Consider the following 20,170-nt stretch of genomic DNA (forward strand, 5'->3'; position numbering starts at 1 on the left):
TTAATATTTGCTTCACTTCTCCCCTTCCTGGGCACCCCAAACACACACACACACACACACACCACACACACACACACACACAAAGAACAATAAGATTATCTCCATTGAGCCAAAACAATACGATCCTCTGTCCTCCCAATATTAACCCTTCGTGCATGTCAACACATGATATCAGTGCCCACTGAGGGATTGAACAACCAGTTCTGCAAATAGAAAGATTAATCTGTTCTTTCACAGTCTGACTAAAACGATGTGTTCTCTCCAGGCCCTCAGAAAAGATAGAATTCTTATCCTATGCCAGAGCTGAAGTTGCCCTCTCATAGGCAGCTCAATTCCTTTCATATCCATTGGTGGAAGTTTAATTATATCCACAAAGTTCTAAGTGGGTCGGATGTATTTGAAGAGGCTGCATGGAATTATCCACTCTCCACCTTTATTGTTCAGCCTCGTCATATCTTCCTGAATTTTCAGCTTTCTGTGGTTGAAATGGGACTAACGTAGGAACTCACCAACCTGAGGGTAGATAAAGGTGATCAGCAAATCCCTAGAATTTTCTCTGCTTCCTTATATAAGAATGGAGGTGACCAACCAGGGGCCAAAAAGCTAATAACCTCAACCTATTACTATCTGGGAGAGTGACTCACAGGTTCTTAGGAATAGTTCAGAAGCTGTTAATAGTGGTTGTTCTTTTTATTTTTAAAGGAGTCTCTCTCTCTCTCTCTCTCTCTCTCTCTCTCTCTCTCTCTCTCTCTCTCTCTCTCTCCTTTATGAGTGTTTTTCCCACTAGACCCAAACTTGATTACAAAAACAGTGCATTTGACATTTGAAAAAAAAACACTTATCAGTACCATGAAATAAATATACTTTTCAAATGTTACATATCCTTCAGGCATTAAGGAGTAATGCAGTCCTACCTAATCTCTTAAATAACAAAGATAAAGCAATCACTGAGTCACAAAATGTTACTGCCAGAAGGAATTTAAAAACCTGACAAATTTTGGATGTCAAGGGACTTTTAGAGGATTCTTACCGAATAGGCCAACATAGCTATGACCCTAAAGAAACTTTCTAAAACAGAAGTTATTTCTCCTTACATATTTTAGGCACCAAACCATTCTTTTTAGAGTAAACTAATATTTGAAAACTAGAGGCCTGGTACACGACATTCGTGCATGGGGGCTGGGGGGGGGGGTACTCAGCCTGGCCTGTGCCCTCTGGCAGTCTGGGACCCCTCGGGGGATGTCTGCTGAGGGGTCCTTAGTGCTGCTGTGGAGGCAGGAGGAGCTACCGCCACTGCCGCTGCACTCGCTGGCCGTGAGCCCGGCTTCTGGCTGAGCTGCGCTCCCCCTGTGGTATCACACTGACCACCAGGGGGCAGCTCCTGCATTGAGAATCTGCCCCCTGGTGGTCAGTGCATGTCATAGCAAATGGTTGTTCCCGCTGTTCAGTCGATTTGCATATTAGCCTTTTTTTGTATAGAATAGACTATTACTAATTGGCATATCTTGAATATTTACTGTGTGCCAGGCACAGTTACAAATGCTTTAAATATATTGATTCACTTAGTCCTCATACCAATTGAATATAGAATTTTGCATAAGGTCACACAGCTCATATGGGACTGAGCTGGGATTTCATCAGAGATAATCTGGGTCCAGATTACTGTTCTCTAGTGCAGATAATAAACTATGCTAACTAAAAAAATTTGCAGTGCAACAACACTTTTCCAATCTCCCTTCCTGTTTGGTTACATTACTCCAATATCAACTACTCACATTGCTCCTGATTTTAGACTACATCCCCCAGTCTGCTTAGCAGGTACATTTGGCCTTAATGACCAAGCTCTGGCCAATGGGGTACAAGAAGTGTTGGGGGAATCCCAGGAAGACTTTTTAAAGGGAGCTGATCCCACTAAGAGGCATCTCTTCCTGTCCTTCTGCTTGTCCTCCTTCAGACTTGCAACTTGGATATGAAAATTGGTCTAATCCCATGATAGCATGACCTTGAGGTTGAAGCCATGTGCTGGGATGGTGGAGTAGAAAGATAAAAGCCCACTTACCAGACTTTGTTTTTAAAGACACTTTTGTAATGGCCAAAGAAGCTTGTTATAGCTTTCTTAAAATGGAGATCTCACTTGAACCTTGTTTCTATGAATTTTCCCTAATTTGGTCTATATTGACTTGTCCTTTTCTTGCCTTCTCTTCTTTCTATCCAGTCTCCTGAGTTGTTTTTTTCTGCCCTATCCCTTTCCTTTTCTATCTTCATTTTTCATCATCTTTGTCCCCTTTGCTATTCTTTCATCTCCATATTATCCTCTCTAGCTTTCTTTATACTATGTGTATGATTTCTCTTTAAAAAAAAAGAAAAGTAATTATAGCCCTAATCGGTGTGGCTCAGTGGATAAAGCATTGGTCTGCGGACTGAGGGGTCCCAGGTTTGATTCCGGTCAAGGGCATGTACCTTGGATGCGGGTACATTCCCAGTGGGGGGTGTGCGGGAGGCAGCTGATCGATGTTTCTCTCTCATCAGTGTTTCTAACTCTCTATCCCTCTCCCTTCCTCTCTGTAAAAAAAAAAAAATCAATAAAATATTTTTTAAAAACAAAATAAAAATAAAAAAGTAAGTACATGAATTAAGAATGCATATGGAAGGCACTATGTAATTTTGAATGAAAATATAGCAGTAATCGTGTTTGCATGGCAGGATTATGGATGATTTTATTACTACTTTATCACTAATAATACATTCTAATGTTATATGGGTTTTTCAATAATATATAATAATAAATTGAATGTTTAAAATGCTTTGTAAAAGTTAGTATTAGCCATTTTGTATTTCTTTCTTTTTTTTAATACAGAGAGGTTTCCTTCATCATTGAAATGTGCGGAGATTGCCATTGATGTGTGGCTGGGAAAAGCAAACCCGTTTTAATATCAGAGCAGGATAAATATAATTAGAAAGTTAAATATGTTTTTAAAATCATGTAATACATTTTAATTCTCCAAAACTAGGATTTGGGGATTTTCTTCAGGTTTGTATTATCTATGCCGATGAATGCCTCCATGCAGGAGTTGTGTTAATTGAAAATTAGCAATTGGCTCCTGTAATCCTAAAAGTGTATTTCCTAAAATCACTTTTAGTTATAAGAAAACAAAATGTATACTGAGAATGAATAGTGTGACATACAAGGTAAGCAACTGCTCTCTTTATTACTGATACCTGGGTGTCTGTGCAGAGTGAGGAGCCATGAATGGGCTAATTTTTAGTTTCTAAGTATCTTCTTTCTCATATCCAGTGGACACTTCCCTTCTCAGAGTCTCCAAGTATTTTATAGATTTAGGAAGGAGAAGTCACTTTCAAATTCTCCAATTCTGCAAAAAGAGGTTGGCGAAGGAAATCATTTTTTAAACAGAGCCAAGCCACTTGAAATGAATTCTATTTCATTAGCGCACATTTTCAATTTCTTAGGGCAACCTTTAGTTCTCAATGGAAGAGATAATATGAAATTTTCTTTTAATGTTGACTTTATAAAGATTCCAGTGGAGACTTTTACTGAGGAAGCTAGGAAAGGGGGAATCTGATTTACATCTGTTTCTTAAAAGGGGAACATTCCTGACAACTACAATAAAATATATGTCCATTTCTAAAACTTTTGAAATTCAGGCAAATAGGGCTCTATCATTGATTACCCTGGGAAATTTGCATATGATCTGATAACATCATGGACCTGTGGGTATTAAATCATTGTGCAACAGGGACCTATTAGTTTAAGAGGGAAATAAAGCATCTTCCTGGGCATTTAGCTTTCTTCAAGCATTTACTGCTATTTGTGTTTTTCATGAGTGTCTTGTCAGGTCTTGCAGCTTCATTATGTCCCAGGATTTTACTGCTCTCTTTTAACCCTTTCATGCCTCCCTATTTTCTCTAGATGCTTTATTTTGCCATCAGTGAGAAAGCTGGCAATTTTGATGTAGGAGGAAACATAACCTATAGTTTAAAGTCAATGTCAAGAAATGTGAAAAATTGTTATGTTCTGGGGATCATAAATTGTCTTGTCTCATCCAGATAGTTCAGATTTTTGTTGTGGGCTCCTACAGTCTCCCTTTTTTCTTTTCTTGCTCCTTTTTTTTTTTTTTTAACAATATTAAAAGCCAGTTCAATGATTTCCTTATCTAAGGAGACCAGCTGTTTCCTGGAGGTTGGATCTTCTCTCTCATTTCTAAATCAATGTCTTTCATAGGGAGACAGAAATATGTGTATGACTTACAGGATTTGTCTTCATAATGATGAATGTTTGGTTAGAGCATTGATTATAATAGAAACCAGACTTTGAAAAGCAATTTAAAGCTATGGTATCTGTCTGTCACAATCATTAAAAACTAATGAGTATATTTCTTTGGCGTGGTTAATCTTTCTACAGTCTAACAACAGTGTTAATGTGGGAAAGATTACATTTGCTGTATGATAAACATTTTGCTGATTAGCCCCCAAATTATATGCTATTTAGCCCATTATTTAAATGCTATATAGAGTAGAATCTGCTTCTTCACCAACAATCATGTGGAAAATATCCAGATTCAGGCAGAATGAAAGACCATTTCTGTGTCCTAACTGCAAGATGCATTACATGTGATTAAAATTTTAAATTGTTGCAGGAGCAGTTGTTTTCAAAGAGATCAAAGGTTTGCTTTATGCATACATCTTACCACAGTTTATAATTATTTATCAAATGTCTGACAAGTCTAATGAGCTTTGCCCACACTTTCCATCCCTCTTACTAGAATTGTAGTTTATTCTATCCACTTTTGAAGACCATAAATGTGCATGAAGCCAGAATTGGCATAATAATATTTTTCTAAATTGGGGGACTTAATTTTAAAGCAAGTAGCATAAAAAAGACATCTGAAGCTTAGATTTGAAACTTCCTAAATTAAAAAGAAATCATGTAATTGTAGTTTGATTTTTCAAAGAAGTGTAGAGTTTTAGATCTGGAATATAAGTATAGAGGTTGTTTAATCCAATCCCTATTTATTTTTAAAAAAGAAAATATGGAGGACAAAATCAATCAATAGGGAAGCTACTCTTAAGAGATAATTTACTTAAAAATGTGAGGTACTAATGACAAGGAGTCTCTTTATATTTACGTAAATTAATGTACATTGGTATACCCACATGTCTTACTCTATAGTATAAGTAACAGAAAATGTAGTCAGGCTTTAATGATGAAGAACATCTATTGGCTTCTGTAATCAGAAAGTCTAAAGACCTGCCAGGTTTTAAGGTTGGTTTGATTGAGCAGTTCATTGACATCATAGAGGTCCTTATTTCCTTCCCATCTTTCCTTATTGTCAGCTTCATCCTGAGGCTGACTTCTTCCATGCTGGCAAAATGCCCTGACAGTTTTAGGTTTTATATCTCTATATTGTACCAACCATATATTTAAAAAAAAAGAAAATTTGGGCTCTCTCAGATGAACTGATCACCTTTTTTCCCAGAAGTCCCCAGAAAACTCCCCTCAGTTTACATTGGACCAATACCTCTCACCTGAATTACACCACAGGTTGAATTGCTTAGGACCGGGTATATTGGACAAGTAGCTAGGGATCTGGGTTTAACTACAATTAAAACTGACTAGGTTAAACCATCAGGGCCTATGCCTGGAGTTGGAAGAAGACCTATGCTCACTCCCCTAACTCCCACCTCTGCCCCATATTTACAGGGCAAATATGCATCTTTTACTTTTTTTTAATGAATGACTGCATATGATCTTATTTATTGTATTTGAGAGAGAGAGAGAGAAGAGAGAGAGAGAGAAAGAGAAATCAATTTGTTGTTCCATTTACTTAGGCATTCATTGATTGCTTCTTGTATGTGCCCTGACCAGGGATCAAACTAGCAAACTTGGCATGTCAGGAAACCACTCTAACCAACTGAGACACCTGGCTAAGGCTATGCATCTTTTATCTTTAGTAATCATGAAAGTAATTTATGCTCATTGTAGAAAATTTGGAAAGTAATTTATGCTCATTTCCAGAGTAATAAAAACATAATTCATAATCTCACTTAGTAATTATGACTAGCCCTAATATTAACTAACCATGAACATTTGGTATATCTTCTTTTTGTCTTTTTAAAAGATCCAATGTTAACATTGTACAATATCTATTCTGTCTCTCAGTCTGTATATTTGCATTTCTGTCTTCAGTTTTATATTCTGCTAGAGGCCCGGTGCACTAAAATTCGTGCTCTCAGGAGGGACCCTCAGCCCAGCCTGCACCCTCTCACAATCTGGGACCCCTCAGGTAGGGTCCCTAGGCCTAGCCTGAGATCAGGGCCTAACGGGACTTTCCTTCCACTGGCTGCAGGCAGCTGGCCTCACTCCCACCATTGCTACTACTTGCCATCTGTGCAGCGCTGCCCGCCCCCCTCCCCTGCCACTGGTGGCCTCTCTCTGCAGGCAACAGGCATGGGGTGTGATGGCTTGCCTGGCCTGGGCCTCCCTCTGTGGGGCGATTGCTGGCTGGCTGCAGTGCCACCAGTGGCCTGGGCCTCCCTCTTTCTTTGCTGTAAGGGGGGGCCAGCCCTGCGAGGGGCCATCTGCCTACCTGATCACCCCTAACCACTGGTCTGCCTACCTGATCACCCCTAACCACTCTGCCTGTCTGCCTGCCTGCCTGATTGCCCCTAACCACTTGCTTGGGGGTGGGGCCAGCCCAGCGAGGGGCCGTGGTAGTTCTGGTCTCTGGTCATTCTGGTCATTACGCTTATGGTGGCTGGCCTTTTATTATATAGGATTTTAGATTTCAATCTAGCACTATTGGAAGCCTTTCCCCATAACACTGAGAAACTTGACTGTCAAAGATAGTTGAAGAGTAGACTTATTTGGGAGACAAAAACAGTTATAAGCAATACCAAGTACCTATCATACGCCAGTCATTGATAAGTTTCTCAAATATCTGTGGTATGGTCTCTGCATTTATAAAATGAGGATAAGAATTGCATATACTTTAACATGTGATTTTGAGGATCCTATGAATGACACTTTAATAATGTGCTGTCACATAGTAAACACTTAATATTAGAAAGTATACTACAAAAATGCATACTGTTATATATGAGCAAATATGTTTCCAGAAACATTGATTGTAATAGTGAGCAACCAAAAACCACCAAAATGTCCATCCATAGTGGCATAACTAAATAAAAATTAATGCATTACTCTATGGGATATTGTATGGCCATTGAAATTAATCAGATGTATTGAAACTCTTCCATTAGATTGTAAGGCCAATGAAGGCAAAGATACCACTCATTATTTCATCCTCCAGGAGCAAGACTGGCACGTAGATAGTTCTCAGTGGTTATTAATTAAAAGAAAGAATAACTATGAATTAATAGGGACAAATAACTATTACATATTAAGTGGAAAAAGCAAGTTATAGAACTCTTCTCCCGTTCTTCACTTCCTTTTCTTATCCTTTAGGTTTTCGTTTCTCTGAGAGTGTTTTCTGATCCCTTCACGTCATGCAGGCATCCTCTGTGTTCTCTATTCCAGCCCTGGGTTTGTTGCCTTCCTTGGGCTGATGATAGTTTATAATTTGTTGTTTATATGTTAGTCTGAAGTTTTTGCTTTTCTCTATTTTCTTCTTTCACTAAAATATAAAGTACCTAAAGCAGGAATCATGTCTTCTGTTCACCATTATAACCCTGGCAGCCAAATACTTAGTATGTACTCAATAAATATTTGCTGAATGAAGGAATATAAAATTGATATTAAAGGATTCACAACAAACTCTTTGCAGTGGTCTCTTCTAAAGAGAGGAGTAGCTACAAGAACTGGGTAAAAGGAATTTTTATTTTTTTTCACTCAATCTTCTGAATAGTTGATTTTTTAAGCAGTAAGTGTGAATTATGTTTATTGCTAAAATAGAAAACTATGCCAAGACATGCAGATTTGACTAGGAAGGAATTCATATTCCCTAATTTATTTTTGCGATGATTGTCTCCCTCAGTGAAGTTATAGTGGGGGACAGCAAGGGTGACAAGTTTTCACACCATCACCCTCCACTTCCATAGGAAGGACCTTTCAGGTTTGTAAAAGGATGAAATTCTTGCCAAGGGACCCATTCTTTATGTAGGATTTCTGTTCCCTTTCAGTCTGTTATTTGATTATATGTATTGCTCTAATGAGTTTATTTAAAATGCATTTTCTAAGAGACTCTCAAGGTGTGTTGAAGTATGGCCACAGGTGGTTGGAAGATTATTTACCTATTAATGGTGATGAGTGAAGACATAATGCATGGGAAGACAGAAAGGCTTAGGAAATTAGTACATAGCAACGTAGGCTTACAGAAATAGTCATTTCCATCCTTGTCAGATGAACAGGTGCTGAAATTGGGGATCGAACAAAAGCTTAATTGGCGTTCCCAAAATGAAGATAAGAGGCTACCCCAAACTGCAGCAACTAAAAAGCCCACCTGGAGATATTCTAATGACTCAAATTTGAAGCTAATTTTATATGTACTACTGAAACCATCTTTTCCACATAAACATCTGCTTGTTCCTTCCCTAAGGGCAACCTGAAATTGTCATTGGGTGATGATGACTTGATTGGTAAAATGCTTACCTCAGACACACTGATGAGGACAAGATTCAGCCACAGAAATCTGGATGACCAGTAGATGCATGGGTGATGGAAGAGAATACATTCAATCTACAAACACACCCCACCTTTCTCTCTCTCTCTCACACACACACACACACACACACACACAATGACATCTGTTAGGTTTGATCGAGCAATTGAATCGATACCCCTTCCCCGACTTCCAGATCATTTCGCAATGGACATTCCCTTTTGCTGAGACCACATTTGACTTGCTAAGACCACATTCCACTTGATAAGACCATTATCTCTCCCCTCTGGACCTGCACAGAGAATTCTCCGCCCAGAAAAAAAACACGTCAAAAGTCCTTTAAAATCCCTTGACTCCTATCACTGGGGGCTGGTGCCATTTGGGTGCCCAGCCACCTGGTGTGTACATGATCGAATAAATTCATAATCTCTTTCCATTTGGCCTTGTGAATTCTTCCTTCAGCGAACCTAACAACATCGTATCCCTGTGGCCACATAAAATAACTACTGCACTTACTCTAAATCTGGATTTTTTTCAACACTATTGACTTTTGGGGTTGGAAATTCTTTGTGGGAGATTGTCCTGTGCATTTGTAGCATGTTTAGCAGCATCCCTATCCTCTATCCACTGGCTGCCAAAAGAACTACCCTCTGACCCCCTCCCCAATTGTGACAACCAAAAATGTCTCCAGTCATTGCCAAATGTCTCCTGGAGGGCCTAATCACCCCTTAGTAGAGAATCATTGCTCTAAACCACATTTTTCTAATAATAAGAGCAGTTATTATTTCACCTTCGTTTGTCTAGCACTTCATAGTATACAAAGCCCTAAGAATATGTTTCAAAAAAAAATCAATTTTATTGCCACCAGGGAAAGCAGTATGAAAAAGGTGGATGACCATGTTGTACAATGATCTTCCGCAAGCTCTTATCAGAAGAAATTGTTGGCCAGCAGGAAGCTGATGAATGGAACTTTCCTCTTGGTTTTAGTTCCTTTGATGCCACCTGCAATTTGCAATCCCGGGGCAAGGTGTTTGTTCAATTTCTTTCTCCTTTAGAAAATTTAAAAGAGATACTGGCTGTAAAGAATAAGTCAAAACTTAAATTACTAAACATATTTTATTAGTTTGACACTTAATGTTCCTATTCTTCAGGGGCTTAGGGAAAATGTGAAGGAAATAGTAAATGAAATCTTACTAATTTCCCGATATTCAAGTCTTGAGTCGCATTCTATAAGAGGAAACCTAAAAGGTGGTTTAAATTCATTCAGCAGTGAAAGTTTTGTTGGGTGCATGAAATAACCTTGGGTCTTTGACATTCTATGACTATTTCATTGTATCAGCTTTGTTCAGAGAAGTTTTGCCTCTTTAGTTATTGATTTTTTTCTCTTATGTGATGTTGTCCATGTCCAACAGTATAATCTCTTCACCCTATATCTCTCCCTCGCCCTCTCTGTCTTTTTCTCTCTCATGCTTTGTCTTTCCTCAGTGGTACCTGATACCTCAGCATCAAGATGTTATAGGAAGAATGAGGGCTTTGGAGCCAGATAATTCCAATTCAAATTTTGGTTTCAACAACTCTATCATTGTGACATTGGGCAAGATTTCTAGTTTCTCAATATTTCAGTATTGTACATTTTATGGGTCAGAAAAATAATGGCTACATTATCTGTCAAGACTCCTCAGTTATGAGTTACATATAACCTTACTCAAGCTGACAAGAGGAAAAAGGAAATTTGTTAGCTAATATGAGCTAAAAAGTCCATGAGTAAACCCGGCTACCTTCAGGTAGGGCTTGATCTATGTCTCAAATATTTTTACAAAGACTCATTTTCCCTGTGCTTGACTATATTCTCAGGTGCACATAGTGACCCCTGTCTACTTCTACTTCAACACTTGACCAGTATGGGAGCCTGCTTCCTCAGTAGATCAAATGAAAGTTCTGGCTTGTCATTTATTTGTCCCAGTTGGTTAAGAGTCCAGATCTGGCCTGGCTGGCATAGCTCAGTGGTTGAGCATCAACCTATGAACTAAGAAATCATGGTTCAATTCCTGGTCAGGGCACATGCCTGGGTTGTGAGCTTGATCCCCAGTGTGGGGCATGCAGGAGGCAGCTGATCAATGATTCTCTCTCATCATTGATGTTTCTATCTCTCTCTCCTTCTCCCTTCCTCTGTGAAATCTATAACCATACAGTTATGTGAGCTAAGAATTTCCTAGGCAGGGGAAAGGTGGGTAGTAAGGATCTGAAACAGAAGTGTGCCTGGTATGTCCAAGAGAGAAGCCAGTATAGCTTAAGTTGTGTGCAAGACAGAAAGTGACAGGAGACTATATCATGGATAGCCCACAGCAATTGTGATGATGGTTTTTACTTTGCATAAAATGAAGAAACATTAGAGGGTCTTCAACAGAGGAATGTGATTTTGCTTCCATTTATAAACCATCACTGTGGTTAACATGTGAAGAATAGACTATCAGGAGAGAAGGGTAAAAATGGAAGCTAGAAGGCAATATTATTATACTTTCCATATATTTCTATTTTATTACGAGTATCTCTCGATATATGTTTAATTTTATCATACTCTGATTTTAGCAAATTTGGCAATAATTATGATTTTTCTTCCTAGATTTGACATAGTTAATTATAATAATAAATTTCCAAATAAAGAACCAATCTTACATTCCTAAAATGAAATAAAAGTATATTATTTTTAATATGCTTGCTGGTTCTTCATAAAAATGCTATCTATGGGATTCTTTTATTTATGTTCATAAATCTAATTGTAGTTTGTAAGGTGTTTTTTTTTTCCTGTACAACCTCTTTTATTAAAATTTTGAACCAGTGTTTTTGTTACTACATTTTTTTTAAATGGAAGCTTTTTCTCTTTTCAATGGTCTGGAACAACTTAAAATAGCATGAGAATTAACTATTTTTTAAAGGCTTGTTAGAACTACTGTGAATCCACTAAGCCTTGGAGTAGTTTTTGGGTTTTTTTAAGGGATGAGGAGAAGATAAAGGTACTTAACAAATTTCTTCTATAGTAATTGATTAGTTTAGATTTTTTTCTCTCTTTTGAAGCCAGTTTTCATAAGTTACACTTTCCTAGAAAGTTATCCATACAACCAAAATTTCAAATTAATTTGCAAAGTTGTTGATCAAAGTCCTCTGATATGATTACTTAATTTTTCTCCGTACCTATAATTATTTCTTATTTTCTTTCTGGATTATATTTAATTTATCTATTTTATTATATGTGGGAGTGTTGTTGCATTATTCTTTTTTATTTTTTAATAAATCTTTATTGTTCAGATTATTACAGATGTTCCTCTTTTTTCCCCCCATAGCTCCCCTCCACCCAGTTCCCCCCCAACACCCCATGCCCTTACCCCCTGCCACTGTCCTCACCCATAGGTGTGAGATTTTTGACCAATCTCTTTCCACACCCCTCACGTCCCCTTCCCCGCAAGAATTGTCAGTCCACTCCCTTTCTATGTCCCTGATTCTATTATATTCATCAGTTTGTTCTGTTCATCAGATTTTTTTTATTCACTTGATTTTTAGATTCACTTGTTGATAGATATGTATTTGTTGTCACTTTGTTGTTCATAATTTTTATCTTTACCTTTTTCTTCTTCTTCCTCTTCTTTAAGAATACCCTTCAGCGTTTCATATAATCCAGGTTTGGTGGTGCTGAACTCCTTTAGCTTTTTCTTGTCTGTGAAGCTCTTTATCTGACCTTCAGTTCTAAATGATATCTTTGCTGGGTAGAGTAATCTTGGTTGTAGGTTCTTGCTATTCATCACTTTGAATATTTCTTGCCACTCCCATCTGGCCTGCATAGTTTCTATTAAGAAATCAGCTGACAGTCATATGGGTACTTCCTTTTAAGTAACTAACTTCTTTTCTCTTGCTGCTTTTAAAATTCTCTTTGTCTTTTGCCCTTGGCATTTTAATTATGATGTGTCTTGGTGTGGTCCTCTTGGATTCCTCTTGTTTGGGGTTCTCTGTGCTTCCTAGACTTGTAAGTCTATTTCTTTCACCAGGTAGGGGAAGTTTTCTGTCATTATTTCTTCTAATAGGTTTTCAATATCTTGCTCTCTCTCTTCTTCTGGCACCCCCATAAATCGAACGATGATACATTTGAAGTTGTCCCAGAGGCTCCTTACACTATCTTCATATTTTTGGATTCTTTTTTCTTTTTTCTTTTCTGATTGAGTGTTTTTTGCTTCCTTGTATTTCAAATCTTTGACTTGATACTCTGGTCTACTGTTGAATTTCTGTATATTATTCTTTATTTCAGACAGTGTATGCTTAATTTTTGACTGATCCTTTTCCAATTTTTTGGCATTCTCATTAAGGTCCTTGAAGGTCTCACTGAGTTCCTTGGAGGTTTCTAGAAGATTCTTGAGTAACCTTATAACTGTGGTTTTGAACTCTATATCCAGTAGTCTGCTTTCCTCCATTTCTTTCATCTGTGACATGTTTCTTTGTCTCCACATTTTGGCTGCTTCCCTGTGTTGATAGAGTGGCCTTGTGTGGTAGGTGTCCTATAGGGCCCAGTCGCTCAGCTTCCCCAATCACCTGAGGTGGACACTGTTGTTGCACCCCTTTGTGGGCTGGGTGCACAGTCTTGTTGTAGTTAAGCCTTGATTGCTGTTGGTATCACTTGGAGGAATTGACCTCCAGACCAATTGGCTGTGAGGACCCACTGTGTCTATAATGGAAGAACTGCTGTGCTAGAGACACCCTTATGGGGAAGGACTTGCTTCAGTGGGGCTTTGGTGCTCACTGAGTCTGCCTCTTGAGTGTGTCATTTATGGATGTGAGGAGTTGCAATCTGGTATTGTCTCACACTGACCACTAGGTACACTGACTCCTTGATCTCCAAGGAGGTGCAAAGTCAATCACTGCCTGAGGCCACCCAGCAGGAGCTACAGCGAGATCTGCAGATTTCTCCTCTTTATTTGGGGTTTGGAAGTTTTGGAGCTCTCTGACCCAGCTGCAGTTTGTTAGGTTAGGCTGCAAAAGGACAGTCCATTCATATGCAAAAGCCACTGCACACAGCTTGGGTGGGGTTGTAGCCTGGGTGGGGCGGGGTCTCAGGGAGTCATCAGGGAGGAACAAACAGCAATGACTGCCAGTCAGCAGTCTCCTAGTATCCGTGTCTCTGAGTCTCTACATCCCTGAGTCTCTGCGTCTCCTTGTCCCATGCCCCCACACAGTAACAATGATCCCTGTGAGCACCTCTGTGAGAAAGCCACCCTCGCTTTCCGACCCTATGCCAGAGAGTCCAGTTTCTCCCCATAGGAGTCTGGGTCCCCAGAGTCTCACAGGAAACTGGAGTTCAGAGCAGTCTGGAGCTTAAAACAGTGCACCCAGTTGCCAGCACGGTTCGCACACTTCCGTACCTTTGCTTTTCCGTGCCTCTGCACCTCCTACCCAGTCTCAATGTGCTTTTATCTTTCCTTCTATTTGTAGAACTTCTACTCAGCCAGCTTTTCTGTGGTTCTGGATGATAGCTGTTTTGTCTTTTAGTTGTAGTTTTGGTGTGGTTGTGAGAGGCAGCACATACAGGTGTATACCTTATGCCACCATCTTGGTTTCCGTGTTGCATTATTCTTAAAGACCATCTTTTGAATTTATTTGTTAGATCTCCATATATTCTGTATTCTAATTTACTAACTTTTGCTCTAATATGTACTCATCTTCTGATTCATTGTGTTTATTTTATTAATCTGTTTCTAATTTCATGAGTTGGATGCTCAATTAATTTATTTTAATTTATTTTTGTTTATTAATATGAGTACTTAAATATGACTTCAGTAATGACTGCTTTTTTACCTAAATCACACAGTTATTATACATAGGGTTTTTATTGTCGGTTTTTAAACATTTGTAATTTTGATTTCTGAATATTCTCTTTTGACCTAAGAGATGTTTGAGAAAGAGTTTCTGGGTTGTGGGTGATTGTTTATTTTTATTTATTGTTGACTAGAGGCCCAGTGCATGAAATTCATGCACTGGGGGGGGAGGGGGTTGTACCTCAGCCAGGCCTGCACCCTCTCGCAGTCTGGGACCCCTCAGGGGATGTCTGACTGCCAACTTAAGATCGGGCCTAAGCTGGCAGGCAGACATCCCTCTTGCAGTCCGGGATCCCTCTCGCAGTCCAGGACCCCTTGCTCCCTACTGCCTTCCTGCTCGCTGCTCCTTACCATTCAGCTCGCTGTTCCTTAGTGCTGCCTCTCCCGCCTCCACCACTGTGCTCGCCAGTCGCCAGTCATGAGCCCGGCTTCTGGCTGAGCAGTGCTCCCCCTGTGGGAGCGCACTGACCACCAGGAGGCAGCTCCTGCATTGAGCGTCTGGCCCCTGGTGGTCAGTGCGCATCATAGTGACCAGTCATTCCGTCATTCGGTTGATTTGCATATTAGGGTTTTATTATATAGGACTAGAGGCCCGGTGCACGAAATTCGTGCACGGAGGGGGGTTCTCCCTCAGCCCAGCCTGTACCCTCTCCAATATGAGACCCCTCAATGAGATCCCCAGTGGGATCGGGCCTAAACGGGCAGTCGGACATCCCTCTCACAATCCAGGACTGCTGGCTCCCAACTGCTTGCCTGCCTGCCTTCCTGATTGGCCCTAACTGCTTCTGCCTGCCAGCCTGGTCACCCCCCTAACCACTCCGCTGCCAGCCTGTTTGCCCCCAACTTCCCTCCTCTGCCGGCCTGGTCACTCCTAACTCCCCTCTCCTGGAGGGTTGATCACCTCCAACTGCCCTTTCTTGCAGGCCTGGTCCCTCTCAACTGCCCTCCCTTGCAGGGCTGATCCCTCACAACTGCCCTCCCTTGCAGGCCGGGTGCCTCCCAACTGCCCTCTCCTGCTGGCCATCTTGTGGTGGCCATCTTGTGTCCACATGGGGGCAGCTATATTGTGTGTTGCAGTGATGATCAATCTGCATATTATTCTTTTATTAGATAGGATAGAGGCCTGGTACAGGAGTGGGGGCCAGCTGGTTTGCCCTGAAGGGTGTCCCGGATCAGGTGGGATTTCCCTTGGGGTGTGGGGCGGCCTGAGCGAGGGGCCTGTGGTGGTTTGCAGGCCGGCCACGCCCCCTGGTAACCCAAGCGGAGGCCCTGGTATCTGGAATTTATTTTCCTTCTACAATTGAAACTTTGTAGCCTGGAGCAGAGCCAAGCCAAGCCTGGGGCTCCCTCCGAGGCCACAGCCATTGTGTTGGGGTTATAATTGAAACTATGTTGCCTTAAGCGGGTGGGCCCGGCCAGGGTGTGTGGAAAGCTTTGCTTCCCCTGTTGCCGGCAGCAACCCTGGCCTGCTCTCTCAAGCTCCATTCTGCCGCCATTTGTTTGAATTTGTTTACCTTCTATAATTGAAACTTAGTAGCTTGAGTGGAGGCTTAGGCCTGGAAATGGCAGGCGGAAAGCTTGGCCTCCTCTGTTACCTAGGAAACCTTGCTCTCTGTGGCTGTAGCCATCTTGGTTTGGGTTAATTTGCATACTCGCTCTGATTGGATGGTGGGCGTGGCTTGTGGGCGTGGCTTATGGGTGTGTCGGAGGTATGGTCAATTTGCATATTTCTCTATTATTAGATTAGACTAGCTTTCCCGTTGCAGGAAAATTCCTGCAATGGGATTTCCTGCTGCACTCTACCCCGCCTCCGTTCCTCCCTTGCCGCCCGCCTCGCCTTCTCCTCCAGCCTGCCCGCATTTCCCTTCGCCCCAGGCCCCGCCTCCGCTCCACCCGTGTCGCCAGCCCCGCCTTCTCCTCCAGCCTGCCCGCGTTTCCCTTCGGCCCCGGCCCTGCCTCCGCCCCGCCCGTGTCGCCAGCCCCGCCTTCTCCTCCGGCCCGCCCGCGTTTCCCTTCGGCCCCGGCCCCGCCTCCACTCCGCCCTTGCCGCCGGCCCTGCCTTCTCCTCCAGCCCGCCTGCGTTTCCCTTCGCCCACGGCCCCGCCTCCGTTCCTCCCTTGTCACCGGCCCTGCCTTCTCCTCCAGCCCTCCGCGTTTCCCTTCACCCCCAGCCCCGCCTCCGCCCCGCCTTTATCACCCGCCTCACCTTCTCCTCCAGCCTGCCTGCGTTTCCCTTCGGCCCCGGCCCCGCCTCCGCTCCGCCCTTGCCGCTGGCCCCGCCTTCTCCTCCAGCCCGCCTTCGTTTCCCTCCCTGACTTCGCTCCTCCCTTCTCCTCCCCCCCCCACCCCCCTGGCTTGCTTGCTTCTTCGAAGCTTTACTCCCCTTTGCAGCTCTTGGCTTCTTTCGACACTGTCTTGATATGCAAATTAGCCGCCATCTTTGTTGGGGTAATTTGCATACTCGTCCTGATTGGTTGGTGGGCGTGGCTTGGCTGGTGGGCGTGGCTTAGGTGTAGCGAAGGTGCGGTCAATTTGCATATTTGTCTATTATTAGATTAGATAGTATTACAGATGTCCCTTATTTTTCCCCCCATAGGTGATTTTTGTTTTCTCGTTTTGTTATGCTGCATTGGGGTCATTGCTGCATCAACTTTTTGAAATTTTTTATGTTTCCTTTGACCTAAAATATGTCTTTTTAAATGACTATTCATTTGACCCTTGACAATAGAGGCATTCCCTATTTTCAGGTTATAGGGCTTGATATGTATTTGATAGAGCCACCATACTTACTAGTATTTATATTTTGTACTTTTGATATATTATGGATTAAAGTACAGTAAGTCTACATCTGATCAGATGGCTCTGTTTATTATTATATCAATTATAGTTTTGACTTTAGGAATGTTATTTGCTAAATACATGTTGATTTAAGGACTTCTTTGTGGATTGTACCCTTTGGTATCATATCGTGCCATTTATATGTTTTAGTTAATATTTTGGGTGCTTAACTAACCTGTGTCTGAGATTAAGATCACAACCCTGATTTCTTCTTGTTTATGCATAGTTGCTATGCATTTGCCCATCTTTTTATTCCCAACCATTCTGAATCTCTTTGCTTTATCTCTGTCTTTTATGTAGCATATATGAAGTTTCTTGTGTGATACTATCTACACCATCTTTTAATGCGATTAGACCATTTGCTTTTAATGATACGAGAAAGGTTTGATTCTAATTAGGTTTGTTACTTTGTTTAGATTCTGTTTTTATTACTTTTAAATCCTTTCACAGAGTAACTTATTTTTATTGCTATATTTTCTGGTAAATTTGAAAATATAATATATTTTTGTACTTGTTTATCTTTATAACTTTTCATAATTTGTTTAGTCTCCATTTCCTTTGATGTTATTATCCCTACCATGAGTAGCAATAAAATTTTTATTACTTTTTCATCCTTCTCTTTTCTCCTTCTCTCTCACTACCAAGTTTTATATAATCATCTTATCTTTATATTACCTTTTGGTAAAATTAAACTTTTACTTCTTTTCCATGATGTGTCAATTTCTTCTGATTTTCTTTGACCTCTATTAAATATGAGAAAAAAACACTGTGATTAAACTTTTCACCTTCTATCCTATCTTCTCCAAACTTTTGTTAGTTATAACATTTCTAACTTTCAGTATTTAGGTCATTATATTCTCTTCTATAAACGTAATCTTTATAGTTTTTAGAATCTTAATCCTGCAGTCAAATACATTCAATGTTCAGTAGTGGTATTTTGCTATATATTTTTTTGGTTATTCCTGAGTTTGCTTAAGTTTATTTTTTGTTAGATTCTTCATGAAGTTCTCATCTGAAATATTCTCCGAATTCCTTAACATTTTAAAGTCTTGATTTTCTTTATACTTGTATGGTATTCTAACTAGCTTTAGATGATAGAGTGACACTATCTTTTTGTTAGAATTTGTTAGTATGTTTGTTGGTTTGGAGAAATTTAAGGCAAGTTGATTTTTAAATTTTAATTATTATAAATTATTTTACCATTTTGCCTTGAGATTAAAAGTATTCTTTGTCTTTGTATTATAATAACTTTTTTAGTATTAAGTCATTTTTTTCTGGGAATAGTGTTCCTTTAATAGGAAGATTAAATTATTGTATTTTAGAAAATTTTCTTCTTTATTTTAATGTTCTATTTCATTACATTGGTTCCCTTTTTCTGAGACTCCAATTATGTGTATGTTGGATTTTTTTTTTGCTTGTCCATAACTACTCTTGACTTCCTTCTGTTCTATTCTTCCTCTTTCCTTTTTTTCCCCTTCTCTCTCCTTCCCTCCCTCTCTTCCATTCTTTCTTCACTTCCTTCTTTTGATTGCACTCACTTATTTATGTTCTTTGTATTTCTGACTGTATTTCAGCAGTGTCTATACACTATTATGCTCCTTCTAATATTGCCTTCATTTCTTGGTTTTATTTTTCTTTCACTTTTTCTGCAGCTCTCTGGGAACTCATGTTTCATCTTCTGTCTCCTAATTACCTCTTCCCTGGGGTTCTATATTCTAGGTTGTTTTCTTGCTTCACAGAGGCAATTGCTGTATTATTCTTGGTAGTAGTACTTAATTCATAATAAATATTTATCAGAGTTTTTATCTGCTGAATTGAAACATTTAACAGTCTTGTGTGTTTTTTTCTGGTGAGTGTTCTTCCTCTATCATTATATTTGTGATTTATTTTTTTTATTTTCTTTATTGTGTTATCTCAATAATATAGCCTCACCTGTTCATTTTTTATTGCTTATCTTGATGTAGAAAACTCTCTTTTTCTGGACCCACCTTTTGCAGGAGGTTTCGCTGTGTGTATAAGGTAGACCCAAGACCATGCTTTAGTTTTGTAGAATTTTCTTTTTGCCCCAGGTGATGGTTATGAGAATTTGTTTAGCCTTTAAGTTTCCCCAGCTACCAGGGAAAGCCAACTCTGGGGTAATTCAGGATGCAAATTCTCATTTCTCCCCAATGACACAGGCTGCTTCTTGCAAAATTTGTCTTTTCTCTGTTATTATTCTTTGTCTGAGATTCTTTTGCTTTTCAGAGCCAAATCAGATTCAGGGAAATGCCCGACTCTAGCTGGTACATACTAATATGAACATTGAGGTAGTAGGGTAAGTATTTAGGGTTTTACCTTAACTTTGGGAAAGAAAAAATGTAATAGCTCTTTCTGATTTTTGCACCTGAAGAACCTCTCCTCTTCATCCTCTTGCATTTTTTCCATATGAACTATATTACTGTTTGCAGCCATTCTATTCTATCAATTTTCTGACTTAAGGTTTCAGCTGTAACTGAATTTCATGGAAATAGAGCTTAAATTTTTTATTCACCTAATTTCTTATAGGGAGGGGGATTTCCACCTGGGAAAATACTAACTATATCACTAATGAGAAACAGAAATATCGCTATTTTGGTAGCTTTAACTCAAACACTTGTTTAAAGTATTTCAACCATGCCTTTTCATTTTTATCAGAAATAACTACATCTCACAAACTCCAATTAGCAACATTTTAATTTACTAAAGAATTATTATAATCCCTTTTCTTTCCACCAAATGTAATAATCAATACATTACTTGTTGTTCTTTTCAGTAATGGTTAAATAAATAAATCCAGATTTTTCCTTGTAAAATTTGTAC

This window comes from Eptesicus fuscus, chromosome 7, assembly GCF_027574615.1.
Source record: "Eptesicus fuscus isolate TK198812 chromosome 7, DD_ASM_mEF_20220401, whole genome shotgun sequence".
NCBI classification, from domain to species: Eukaryota; Metazoa; Chordata; class Mammalia; order Chiroptera; family Vespertilionidae; genus Eptesicus; species Eptesicus fuscus.